The sequence below is a fragment of the Schistocerca cancellata genome, chromosome 8, assembly GCF_023864275.1.
Source record: "Schistocerca cancellata isolate TAMUIC-IGC-003103 chromosome 8, iqSchCanc2.1, whole genome shotgun sequence".
Classification (NCBI taxonomy): Eukaryota; Metazoa; Arthropoda; class Insecta; order Orthoptera; family Acrididae; genus Schistocerca; species Schistocerca cancellata.
This window is the reverse complement of record NC_064633.1, coordinates 39,760,682-39,773,238: the sequence shown is the minus strand read 5'-3', so window position 1 is coordinate 39,773,238 and position 12,557 is coordinate 39,760,682. Positions and strand designations below refer to the sequence as shown.

The window sequence follows — 12,557 nt, the reverse complement described above, 5'->3', positions numbered from 1 at the left end:
ACCTCTTCAGCAGGCACTGAGAGAAGCTGGCACCGTCCAGTATGTACACGCTTGGTTCATGGGGTCACGACGCTCAGCAATGAGCACAGCGACTTATGATGATGATGACGGTGATGATGATGATACTGCATTCAGTGCTGAATCAGATATTTCTGTAAGTTATTTACCCTTTTCACAGTGAAAAATTACTTTGGTATACTAATTTATAAGCATCACGTGTATGAAATGTTTTGATACAACTATAATAACTTATTTACATCAGTAATTAATATAGTCTTCAGCTTTTGGGGAAGAGGGGGAGGGGAGGGGGGTTGGACTCTTCACCGTCATGCATCTTGCCCCCTGAATTCGCATGTGGGTTGAAGAAACAGAGCCGGCCGCTGTGGTCGAGCGGTTCTAGGAGCTTCAGTCCGGAACCGCGCGACCGCTACGGTCGAATGTTCAAATCCTGCCTCGGGCATGGATGTGTGTGATGTTGGGTTTAAGTAGTGCTAAGTTCTAGGGGACTGATGACCTCAGATGTTAAGTCCCATAGTGCTCAGAGCCATTTGAACCATTTGAAGAAACAGAACCATCCATGGATCTGTGTTACTTGGAAGCTGTTATTGTAATATCCCATTATTTTCTTTTTTACCTACGTCCAACGTTATAATAGAAACTCCAAGACGTAGCGATAGCGTAACACTAAAACAGGGTTATTTATTATGTATTGGGTGTATTTGTGTCTTCAAACCAAGCGTTTTCCTCCGAAAATTCAATTTGATTCGCAACATCATTACCTCCTGGGATGAAGCCGACACTCGGTCTCGGTAAAAAGTCGATCTACTGTCGAAACGGCCTAAGAAGCTACCTGACAGCTCGCAGCACTGATGCCAGCTTTCACGGGGAAGCGCACACGGCTGCAGGCAAAAACAACAGCTGTCTACAGGGTGGTCCATTCATCGTGACCGGGCCAAATATGTCACGAAATAAGTGTCACACGAAAAAACCACAAAGAACGAAACTCGTCTAGCTTGAAGGGGCAAACCAGATGGCGCTATGGTTGGCCCGCTAGATGGCGCTGCCATAGGTTAAACGGATATCAACTGCGTTTCTAAAATAGGAACTCCAATTTTTTATTAAATATTTGTGTACTACGTAAAGAAATATGAATATTTTAGACGGACCGCTTTTTTCGCTTTGTGATAGATAGCGCTGTAATAGTCACAAACATAAGGTTCACAATTTTAGACGAACAGTTGGTAACAGGTAGGTTTTTGAAATTAAAATACAGAACGTAGGTACGTTTGAACATTTTATTTCGGTTGTTACAATGTGATACATGCACCTTTGTGAACTTATCATTTCTGAGAACGCAAGCTGTTACAGCGTGATTTCCTGTAAATACATTATTAATGCAATAAATGCTCAAAATGATGTCCGTCAACCTCGATGCATTTGGCAATACGTGTAACGACATTCCTCTCAACAGCGAGTAGTTCGCCTTCCGTAATGTTCGCACATGCACTAACAATGCGCTGACGCATGTTGTCAGGCGTTGTCGGTGGATCATGATAGCAAATATCCTTCAACTTTCCCCGCAGAAAGAAATCCGGGGACGTCAGATCCGGTGAACGTGCGGACCACGGTATGGTGCTTCGACAACCAATCCACCTTTCATGAAATATGCTATTCAATACCGCTTCAACCGCAGGCGACCTATGTGCCGGACACCATCGTGTTGGAAGTATATGGCCATTCTGTCATGCACTGAAACATCTTGTAGTAACATCGGTAGAACATTACGTAGGAAATCAGCATACATTGCACCATTTAGAATGCCATGATAAAATGTGGGCCAATTATCCTTCCTCCCATAATGCCGCACCACACATTAACCCGCCAAAGTCGCTGATGTTCCACTTGTCCCAGCATTCGTAGATTTTCCGCTGCCCAATAGTGCATATTATGCCGGTTTACGTTGCCGCTGTTGGTCAATGACGCTTCGTCGCTAAATACAACGCGTTCAAAAAATCTGTCATCGTCCCGCAATTTCTCTTCTGCCCAGTGGCAGAACTGTACACGACGTTCAAAGTCGTCGCCATGCAGTTCCTGGTGCATAGAAATATGGTACGGGTGCAGTCGATGTTGATGTAGCTTTCTCAACACCGACGTTTTTGAGATTCCCGATTCTCGCGCAATTTGTCTGCTACTGATGTGCGGATCAGCCACAACAGCAGCTAAAACACCTACTTGGGCATCATCATTTGTTGCAGGTCGTGGATGACGTTTCACCTGTGGCTGAACACTTCCTGTTTCCTTAAATAACGTAACTATCCGGCGAACGGTCCGGACACTTGGATGATGTCCAGGATACCGAGCAGCATACATAGCACACGCCCGTTGGGCATTTTGATCACAATAGCCATACATCAACACGATACCGACCTTTTCCGCAATTGGTAAACGGTCCATATTAACACGGCTAATGTATCACGAAGCAAATACCGTCCGCACTGGCGGAATGTAACGTGACACCACGTACTTATTCGTTTGTGACTATTACAGCGCTATCTATCACAGAGCGAAAAAAGTAGTCCAACTAAAACATTCATATTTCTTTACGTATTAAACGAATATCTAATAAAAAATGGGGGTTCCTATTTTAAAACAAAACGCAGTTGATATCAGTTTGACTTTTCGCAGCGCCATCTAGCGGGCCAACCATATGGCCATCTGGTTTCCCCCTACAAGCTAAACGAGTTTAATTCTTTGTAGTTTTTTCGTTTGACGCTTATTCCGTGAGATATTTGGCCCGGTCTCTATCAATGGACCACCCTGTATATGGCCGTGACAACACTGAAGCGTTGCCATACAGACGTTTACACAAAATCGTGTTATGTAATTGGTTGAGGTAGGCGCGTCCAGCCCAACACATCCGTCAGGGATCAACTGAGGCCGACTTAACTATGATATCATTCTGGTATAAAATTCTTGATGTTTCTCCGGAGACCGAAACCGAAACATCGTTGCGTCACTGGCTATTCAAATCAACTGTTCCGCCACTATAACTTCCCATGAGTGCTCGCGACAGACGTAATCAACATGCGCGTAGGGGTTAGAGCGGGGACGGTCCCGCGTAAAATTCTACCAACATGTAACTACTACTACTACTACTACTACTACTACTACTACGTGATCCGGCCCAGTGGACCGCACGCATCTACAAGTTTCCTCCTCCACAGTATTACATTCCACGTTCCAAATCGTATACCGTTTCTTTGCCAATGACGTCGTCTATTTTTGTCAGTAATGTTCCGAGGCTTACTTGTAGTCTTGAAAGCATGTTTAATTTTTTACGGAGAGAGGGTGCTGGCCTCCCGTCCAACCTGCGGTGTTACCCTCACAGCTCACAGGACTGCTGGCTTTTCTTAAGGGGTGGGCTCCCCTCAGGAGTTGGGTTATAAGAAGGAATAAGAAAATTGTAAAGACGCCCTCGGGCCTCGAAAGCTAATACCGTTGGGGTCGAAAAAGCAAGAGTTGGCCAAGGGAGGCCGACAGGGAAGAAGAAAGAAGGAGCCTGACACAAGTAAGTGGAAGCAATGTCAGACTCATCTCGGGTCCCCGCAGTTGCCACCCGCGTACTTCTAGCTGAACTGGCGTTTATCATGCAACACATAATACTACCATTTTTCAGATATACAGGGTGTCCCATTTATCTTGACCACCCTAAATAACTGTTTGTCCAGATGCAAATTACAAAATGTTTCAAGCAAATGTTCTTTAGCCTTCAGGGGGACATCAATCAGCATGGTTGCCTTCGTTGTAGCTTTGCTTTTTTGCAAAGATATGAACAGCGGTATGACTTTTTTTAAATGGCTTCCTGTATTTTTTATAGTGTAATTCATTTCCTCTCCTAAAGACCTATCCAGAAATGTATCACAGTGTACCACTCACTGAAACACAACGTTATTAATTACCTAACACAACACTGACGTTGACGTTTCCAGCCCTTAGTGCAATTATTCGGGGTAATGGAACACATCCACGTGCTGACTTTGACAGACGACAAATGTAAACATAAGAAGAATGCACACCCGTCATTCCGTCAACCATCGTCAGTTGAAGAGTTGTGTGAGTAGAATGTACAGCAACGAAGAGAAGGTAGAAATGCTACTCATCTATGGTTAATGTAAGTTAGCAAATCAGTAATTGCAACACTGTTTTCTTATGTACGGGTGCATTTAGTACAGTAGTTTAGTCCTTTTAAATACTGCTGTACAGAGTAGGTATACAGTAAAGACTGTCCTTACTACAGACTGCATCGACATAACGTTTATTGTATTGTTGTTGTAGAAAGGTAGACGAAATGCTACGCAGGCAGCGGAACTAAACAGAGAGCGATATCCTGACAAGAGCCCACCTTCCCAATGGATGTTTTCTCGTCTTGGTGCGACGGGAAGTTTCAACCCACGACGAAACAATCGTCGTATCATTCGCACAGATGAAGCTGTCGAAGTTACTGTTATGCTTCCGTTGCTATGAATCCACATGTGCGCACACAACAGCTTGAACACGAGATTGGCATTCCTAAAACCAGTGTACATCGTATTCTTATACGTCACCGGTTCTATCCTTACCATGTACACCTACATCAAGAATTGCATGGGAATGATTTACAGAATCGTGTACAGTTCTATGAATGGGCACAGCAGCAAATCCTCGCCAACCCGAACTTCTTCTCCAGTGTTCTACTTGCCGATGAATGTTGCTTCTCAAACAAAGGACAGGTAAATACAAGGACCATGCATTATTGGTCCAGCGACAATCCACGATGACTTAGACAGGTGGAACATCAGCGTCAATGGAGAGTTAACGTCTGGTGTAGGATGCTTGGTACTATAATTATTGGCCATTATTTCATCAGTGGTAGTCTAAACGACACGGCGTATGCCAACTTCCTCAGACGAATTCTTCCTCCTCTTCTGGATGAAGTGCCGCTAAGAACCAGAATGCTTATATGGTATCAACACGATGGATGTCCAGCACATAATGCCTTGTGTGCACGTCGCGTTCTGAACCGAAGGTATCCTGCCAGGTGGATTGGTCGAGGAGGAACAGTTACTTTGCCTGCTAGGTCTCCTGATTTAAATCCTCTGGACTTTTCTTTGGGGATTCATTAATCACGTCTATCGTGATATTCCAACAACTCGAGAGGACATGCAGGAATGTATCGTGCTTGCTTGTAATTCTCTTCAGCAGGCAACACTGGAAGCAGTAAATGATTCTTTCATTCAACGAGTGCACCAGCGTATCGGTGTCCAGGGTCACCACTTCGAGCACCTTTGAATGTTCTGCTCCTGGGCAACGGTACAGTAGAGTCAAAGTCAATTTTTTGTTATGTTTTTACTTGGTATTCATTTGTTTTCTGACAACGCCAGCAAGTGGACGAGTTTGTGATACCGGATCAAAGTCAATGTTGTGTTATGTAATTAGTAACGTTGTGTTTCAGTGCATGGTACACTGTGATACATTTTTGGATAGGTCTTTAGGAGAGGAAATGAATTACCGAATAAAAAATACTTGGTGCCATTTAAAAACGTCATACCGCTATTCATATCTTTATAAAAAACAAAGCTACAACGAAGGCAATCACGTTGATTGATGTCCCCCTGACGGCTAAAGAACATTTGCTTGAAACATTTTGTAATTTGCATCTGGACAGACAGTTATTTAAGGTGGTCAAGATAATGGGATGTAATTAGCTATACTGTGGTGGGGAACGGCAACTAACTGATTTAATGCGGGACATGAAAGCTTTTCTTAAAATTAATTTTATTATCGCTAACAATGTTCGTCCTTTTTAAAGTGAAAATGAGGTAGGTAGGTGGGTAGTGTTTAACGTCCCGTCGACAACGAGGTCATTAGAAACGGAGCCCAAGCTCGGGTTAGGGAAGGATTGGAAAGGAAATCGGCCGTGCCCTTTCAAAGGAACCATCCCGGCATTTGCCTGAAACGATTTAGGGAAATTACGGAAAACCTAAATCAGGATGGTTGGAGACGGAATTGAACCGTCGTCCTCCCGAATGCGAGTCCAGTGTGCTAACCACTGAGCCACCTCGCTCGGTGTGAAAATGAAGTATGGGCTGTGACACTGACGAACAATGTAAGCTGCCTATGGTTAATGACAATTACTTATTAGCATACTCTAAGAATTTATAACATTCGCAGCTCTGCCATATTGTATGTTTTTACTCTTCTACGCCGGCCGGAGTGGCCGAGCGGTTCTAGGTGCTACAGTCTGGAGCCCCGCGACAGCTACGGTCGCAGGTTCGAATCCTTCCTCGGGCATGGATGTGTGTGTTGTCCTTAAGTTAGTTAGGTTGAAGTAGTTCTAAGTTCTAGGGGACTGATGACCTCAGCTGTTAAGTCCCATTGTGCGCAGAGCCATTTGAACCATTTTTTACTCTACTACGTTTCTGAGGATTGTGATTTCTAACAAAGATCCAACTACTAGTCAGTGATAGGTACTTTTATACTGTATTACATACAGGGTGCTTCAAAATGAATATGCCTGTTTTAAGGCTTTTTAGCACATATTACATTCACCTTACAATTATAAATAATACACCAAATAAAAGATAAACACAAACAGTTTTTCTTACAATTATTCAGTGTGAACACTGATCACACATCGAGTCGATAGGAGAGTTGTTCCGAAACCTTTGTTCAATGTGTGAGGAGTAACTGTTGCAATAACACTTTCGGACACATCAGCTGGTACCGGAGGCAGATACACATGATCGCGTCAGATCGTGTGTGAACGTGGAGGTTATACATAGAATGCTGTGTCAACCGACCCGGCGCTCCCAATCCACCGGTCGGATACATCTTCGTTTAACCAATCGCGTACTGAGTTATGTCAGTGAGGCGGCGCACCATCTTGCTCCCGAATAAAGATGTGTTGTTCAGCTTCTTCCCTTTGAGGCATGGGCCATAGCTGTAGCATTTTATGTATCCAGAAAGGCCCGTACAGGACCTGCAACATGCGGTCGTGCATTATCCTGCTGAAATGTAGGGTTTCGTAGGGATCGAATGAAGGGTAGAGCCACTGGTCGTAACACATCTGAAATGTAACGTCCACTGTTCAAAGTGCCGTCAATGCGAACAAGAGGTGACCGAGAGGTGTAACCAATGGCACCGCATACCATCACGCCGGGTGATACGCCAGTATGGCGATGACGAATACACGCTTTAAATGTGCGTTCACCGCGATGTCGGCAAACACGGATGCGACCATCATGATGCTGTAAACATAACCTGGATTCGTCCGAAAAAATGACGTTTTGCCATTCGTGCACCCAGGTTCGTCGTTGAGTACACTATCGCAGGCGCTCCTGTCTGTGATGCAGCGTCAAGGGTAACTGCAGCCATGGTCTCCGAGCTGATTGTCCATGCTGCTGCAAACGTCGTCGAACTGTTCGTGCAGATGGTTGTCGTCTTGCAAACGTCCCCATCTGTTGACTCAGGGATCGAGACGTGGCTGCACGAGCCGTTACAGCCATGCGGATAAGATGCCTGTCATCTCGACAGCTGGTAATACGAGGCCGTTGGGATCCAGCACGGCGTTCCGTATTACCCTCCTGAACCCACCGATTCCATATTCTGCTAACAGTCATTGGATCTTGACCAACGCGAGCAGCAATGTCGCGATACCATAAACCGCAATCGCGATAGGCTACAATCCGACCTTTATCAAAGTCGGAAACGTGATGGTACGCATTTCTCCTCGTTTCACAACAACGCTTCAACAGACAACGCCGGTCAACTGCTGTTTCTGTATGAGAAATCGGTTGGAAACTTTCCTCATGTCAGCACGTTGTAGGTGTCGTCACCGGCGCCAACCTTGTGTGAATGCTCTGAAAAGCTAATCATTTGCATATCACAGCATCTTCTTCCTGTCGGTTACATTTCGCGTCTGTAGCACGGCACCTTCGTGGTGTAGCAATAATGGCCAGTAGTGTATATCTTTAGTGCGGCGGTGGTTTGAAACGGCTTACCTTCATAGCACGCACGTTCTAAGATAAAAACCAGCAACAGAATAGACGTATATATTGCAGTTTGCAGTGTAGTCAGTTTAAGAACAGACACTACACATGTAAGATAAGAGTATCCTATATGCACCTTGACGGCAACTAATGACCATTCAGTGGAGCTGCGCTCTACGTCCGACCTCTTGCGGGGGTCAGCGTGCGGTTGTCAGCAGTGAGGGCAATGGACAGGTGACGTCACGTATGTGGTGTGGGACAAGCTGGGAATTTTGGCTGGATGTGAAACGTGCTCGGACGGCCGAAGCTGCTGAGGCGACCGCTCGCGTAAAGAGCGGCATTCGGGTTCGAGTCCCGGTCCGAAACAAATTTTCACTTAGAAGGAGAGACAGCATTGGTCGTATTTTTTTGTTTTATTAACCGCAAAATAGATTTTCGGTCACTTAGTGACCATCCTCAGTGCTGTAATATACAATTTAAATTGTTAGGCGCTGGTGTCAACAAGCTTAGAGCGACCGAAAATCGATTTTGCGGTTAATAAAACAAAAAAATACGACCAATGCCGTCTCTCCTTCTAAGTATATCCATTATCTAGTCGTGGTGCACAGGACACTCCATGGAGCCGCCAATCAATAAATTTTCACTTGTCTTTATTCAATTTATTTCAGTGCCCGACTGCTGCTTATATCGCAATTCCAATTTCATCATGGACGTTTAGTTCGGCGTGAGATGAAAAGGAAGCTCACATCGCATATGTTCACGTCGAGTAACGTTTGCAAAAAATGTTGGACTGCCTGAGAAAGACCGCTAGCAAACAGGAAGCTACTGCGTTTTCCTGACTTGCCTTGATTCTATTTCTACTTTCATTCTCTTGTCAGTGCAGAGATGAACGATACAGATAATGATATCAGCGGTTTTCAGAAACAGTTGAAATCACTAAAATTGGACAAAGCTCCAGGACCCGAGAGAACCACTATCAAATTCTGTACCGAATTTGTGGCTGAGTTACTGCCTCTTTTAACTACTCTCTACGTAAACCGTGGCCGGAAAGTGGAAAAAAAAATCACAGGTCACCTCCGTCTACAAGAACAGTAGCAGAACTGAGTCACATAATTACCGTCCAGTGACCATGACATCCATTTGTTGTAGAATCTCAGAAAACATGCTGAGTTCAAACGTAGTCAGTTACCCTCAACAGATTGACCTCCTCCATATGAATCAACATGGATTCCGAAAACATCGATCACGTGAAACCCAACACTTACTTTCCTCAAATGGCGTCGCGAAAGCAAGGGATGAAGGCAGTGAGGGTGCTGTAGAATTTCTCGACTTTTGAAGAGCATTTGACACAGTAGCACAACTACGCTTGTTATCCAGAGTGCGATCATGTGGGGTATGAAGTGAAATATGGGACTGGATTTAGAATTTCCCGGTAGGGAGAACGCAGCGAATAACGATCTGTGGAAAGTCATACACAAATGTAGAGGTAACTTTAGGTGTAGGAAGCTGTGCTGAACCCTTGCTATTCACAGTGTATGTTGTGGTGTCACCGCCAGACATCACACTTGCTATGTGGTAGCCTTTAAATCGGCCGCGGTCCGTTAGTATACGTCGGACCCGCGTGTCGCCACTATCAGTGATTGCAGACCGAGCGCCGCCACACGGCAGGTCTAGAGAGACTTCCTAGCACTCGCCCCAGTGGTACAGCCGACTTTGCTAGCGATGGTTCACTGAGAAAATACGCTCTCATTTGCCGAGACGATAGTTAGCATAGCCTTCAGCTACGTCATTTGCTACGACCTAGCAATGCGCCATTACCAGTTACTATTGATGCTGTAAAACAAGACTTTGCTAGCGATGGTTCACTGACAAAATACGCTCTCATTTGCCGAGACGGCAGTTAGCATAGCCTTCAGCTACGTCATTTGCTACGACCTAGCAAGGCGCCATTACCAGTTACTGTTGATGCTGTAAAACATGTACCGTCAAGAGCGATGTTCACCAATTATGGATTGAAATTAAGTATTCCAGCAGCTACGTATTTGTTTTGCTAAAGTCTGATTTCCTTGACTTGTTCAAGACCTCACGCCAGCCTGCGTGAGCTAAAACGCGTGCCTTTCGGCTTCCTCTCAAAACCGGTGGGCTCTCCTGCCAACCCACAACATATATTAATGACCTTGCAGGCAATATTGAAAAAGAAACTCAGATTTTTCGCCGACAATGCTGTTGCTGTTGTCTATAAAGAGGCACCGTCTGAAAAAAAGCTGCCCAAATATTCAGTCAAATCCCGATAAGATTCCAAAGTGGTGCAAAGATTAGCAACTTGTTTTAAAAGTTGAAAAATGCATTTCGCGAAACGAAAAAAAAATCGTTGTGTCCTTTGATTGCAATATCAACACGTCACCGCTGAAATCGGTGTACTCCTAAAAACATCTGGATATGGCACTTTGTAAGGATATGAGGTGGAACTATCACATACTCCAAATAATATGTAAAGCAGCTGGCAGACTGCGTTTTATTAGTAGAATAATAGAGAAATGCAATCAGTCTACAAAAGAGATCCTTCCGCCTACCGCTAGGGGTCTTACAGGAGTTCAGCAGAGATCGATCAATACACGAGGGTCGAAAGGGGGTTGATTAATACCAAAACCGATCGCCGGCTAGAGTGGCCGAGCGGTTCTAGGCGCTTCAGTGTGGAACCGCGCGACCGCTACGGTCGCAGGTTCGAATCCTGCCTCGGCCATGGATGTGTGTGATGTCCTTAGGTTAGTTTAAGTAGTTCTAAGTTCTAGGGGACTGATGACCTTAGCTGTTAAGTCCCATAGTGCTGAGAGCCATTTTGAACCAAAGACGATCGGTTTAACTGTCTAGGGAAAAAATTGAATATTCCAGCAAAAATGTCGTCATATATCGAAAACCATTAAATGTAGGTACTTTTTTATTACCTTTTTCCTATCTAATGGTACTGAACAGATGAAATTTAGATATAATTACAGTTCCTTCCAACACTAAATATCTATTGCCAGCAAAAGGCGGCCACATTGCTCACTGAGAAAGAATAGGGAGTTCTTTATATCTAACGAGGTAGTAACTTACTGCTGGTTTGTTGTGCTGCAAACGTATTGAGTTTTTCATATTAAAAATCTGTTTGCGAGATTATGTGAATAAAATGGTGAAATTTTCAAGCAATTACTTTTGCACACTGAGGTAAGATGCTTGTCAAAAGTTGATGGTTAGGAGGAGCTTGTTGACTTGTACGACTCAACTGAAGAGTTTCGTAGGAATGTGGATCCATCACTTTGTGACAAGTTAAAACGAATCGAAATTTAACGAAGTACAATAGGGTTTCCTAGGGGGAAAAAAAAAACGTTACAGTCGGTCAAGCTCGAATAGTCTGTATGGCCTTTCAAGTAAAAATGGAGCTATTTAAATCTTCACTGGCACGATCTGACTTTAACTGGGGAGTACTAAAAGAAAATGAAAAGATTTCCGACCGTGGTTTAGAGTTACATATTAAACAGCTTGGTAAATTAAGAGAAGACTTTAAGGCAGCGCGTTTGGAAGTCTTGGAGAATCTGTATGTTCCCGAATGTTTTGCTACTCCATTTGATGTGAAAATAGATAATGAAGGCGGCGTACCTGATTTAGACGGTGAACTGATTGAAATAGTGTAGATCTCGAAGCTAAAGCGTTATTTAAAAAATTAAAAAACTCAGTGAATTTTGGAGCAATGAAAATGTTGCCGCTAAATACCCCAAGCTCAGAGCAGAAGCCGAACCTTTCTTACTTGCATTCCCAACTTCATACATAGTTGAAGCTGGTTTTAGCCACGCGAGTTTTGACTAAACAGTGGAACAGATTGAACTTGGAAAACCGTGGTGATTTGCGTCTAAAACTTACTAATTGCCTGTCAACTGAATATCAATCACCTTGTTGCTTCTCTTCAGGCACATCCATCTCACTGACATCAGCTATCTCTGGATGGCTGATACGGTGTAGTATAGTTCTGCCTGTCGCCTTTCCCTCTAGACAGGAAGTTACACTCATCTGCCGATGTGCGGTCCCTGGACCGTAAACGCGTCTGCTAGTATTTCACCGCCCAACTGATACCGTCATTTAATGACAAAGGGCCAGTGGGAAAGTTAAGAAATATGATAGGCAGAAAATAGATGAAAATAGGCATATATATTTTGCAGTAAAACATATGCATGTGAGTCAGCCCAGTCACAAGTTTTATAACATGCTCTTACAAATCTGAGTGCTTGGCTCAAAGGCAGCTTGCTATGACAGGCAGTTAAACTAAACTGAACTCCTCCCGAACAGGGCATGAAAGCCAAAGAACGGTACCGACCGGACGCCGTGTCATCCTGAGCCCATAGGCGTCACTGGATACGGATACGGAGGGGCATGTGGTCAGCACACCGCTCACCCGGCCGTATGTCAGTTTCTGAGACCGGAGCCGCTACTTCTCAATCAAGTAGCTGTAGCTCCTCAGTTTGCCGGCAAGAGCTGAGTGCATCCCCCCCCCCC

General features: G+C 44.4%; 1 protein-coding gene across 2 annotated transcripts in view; it reads left to right on the top strand.

Moving 5' to 3' along the window:
- The window catches only part of LOC126094491 (phospholipid-transporting ATPase ID), a 530,930-nt gene that overhangs the window by 50,098 nt on the left and 468,275 nt on the right, over positions 1–12,557 (top strand). The window lies entirely within an intron of this gene.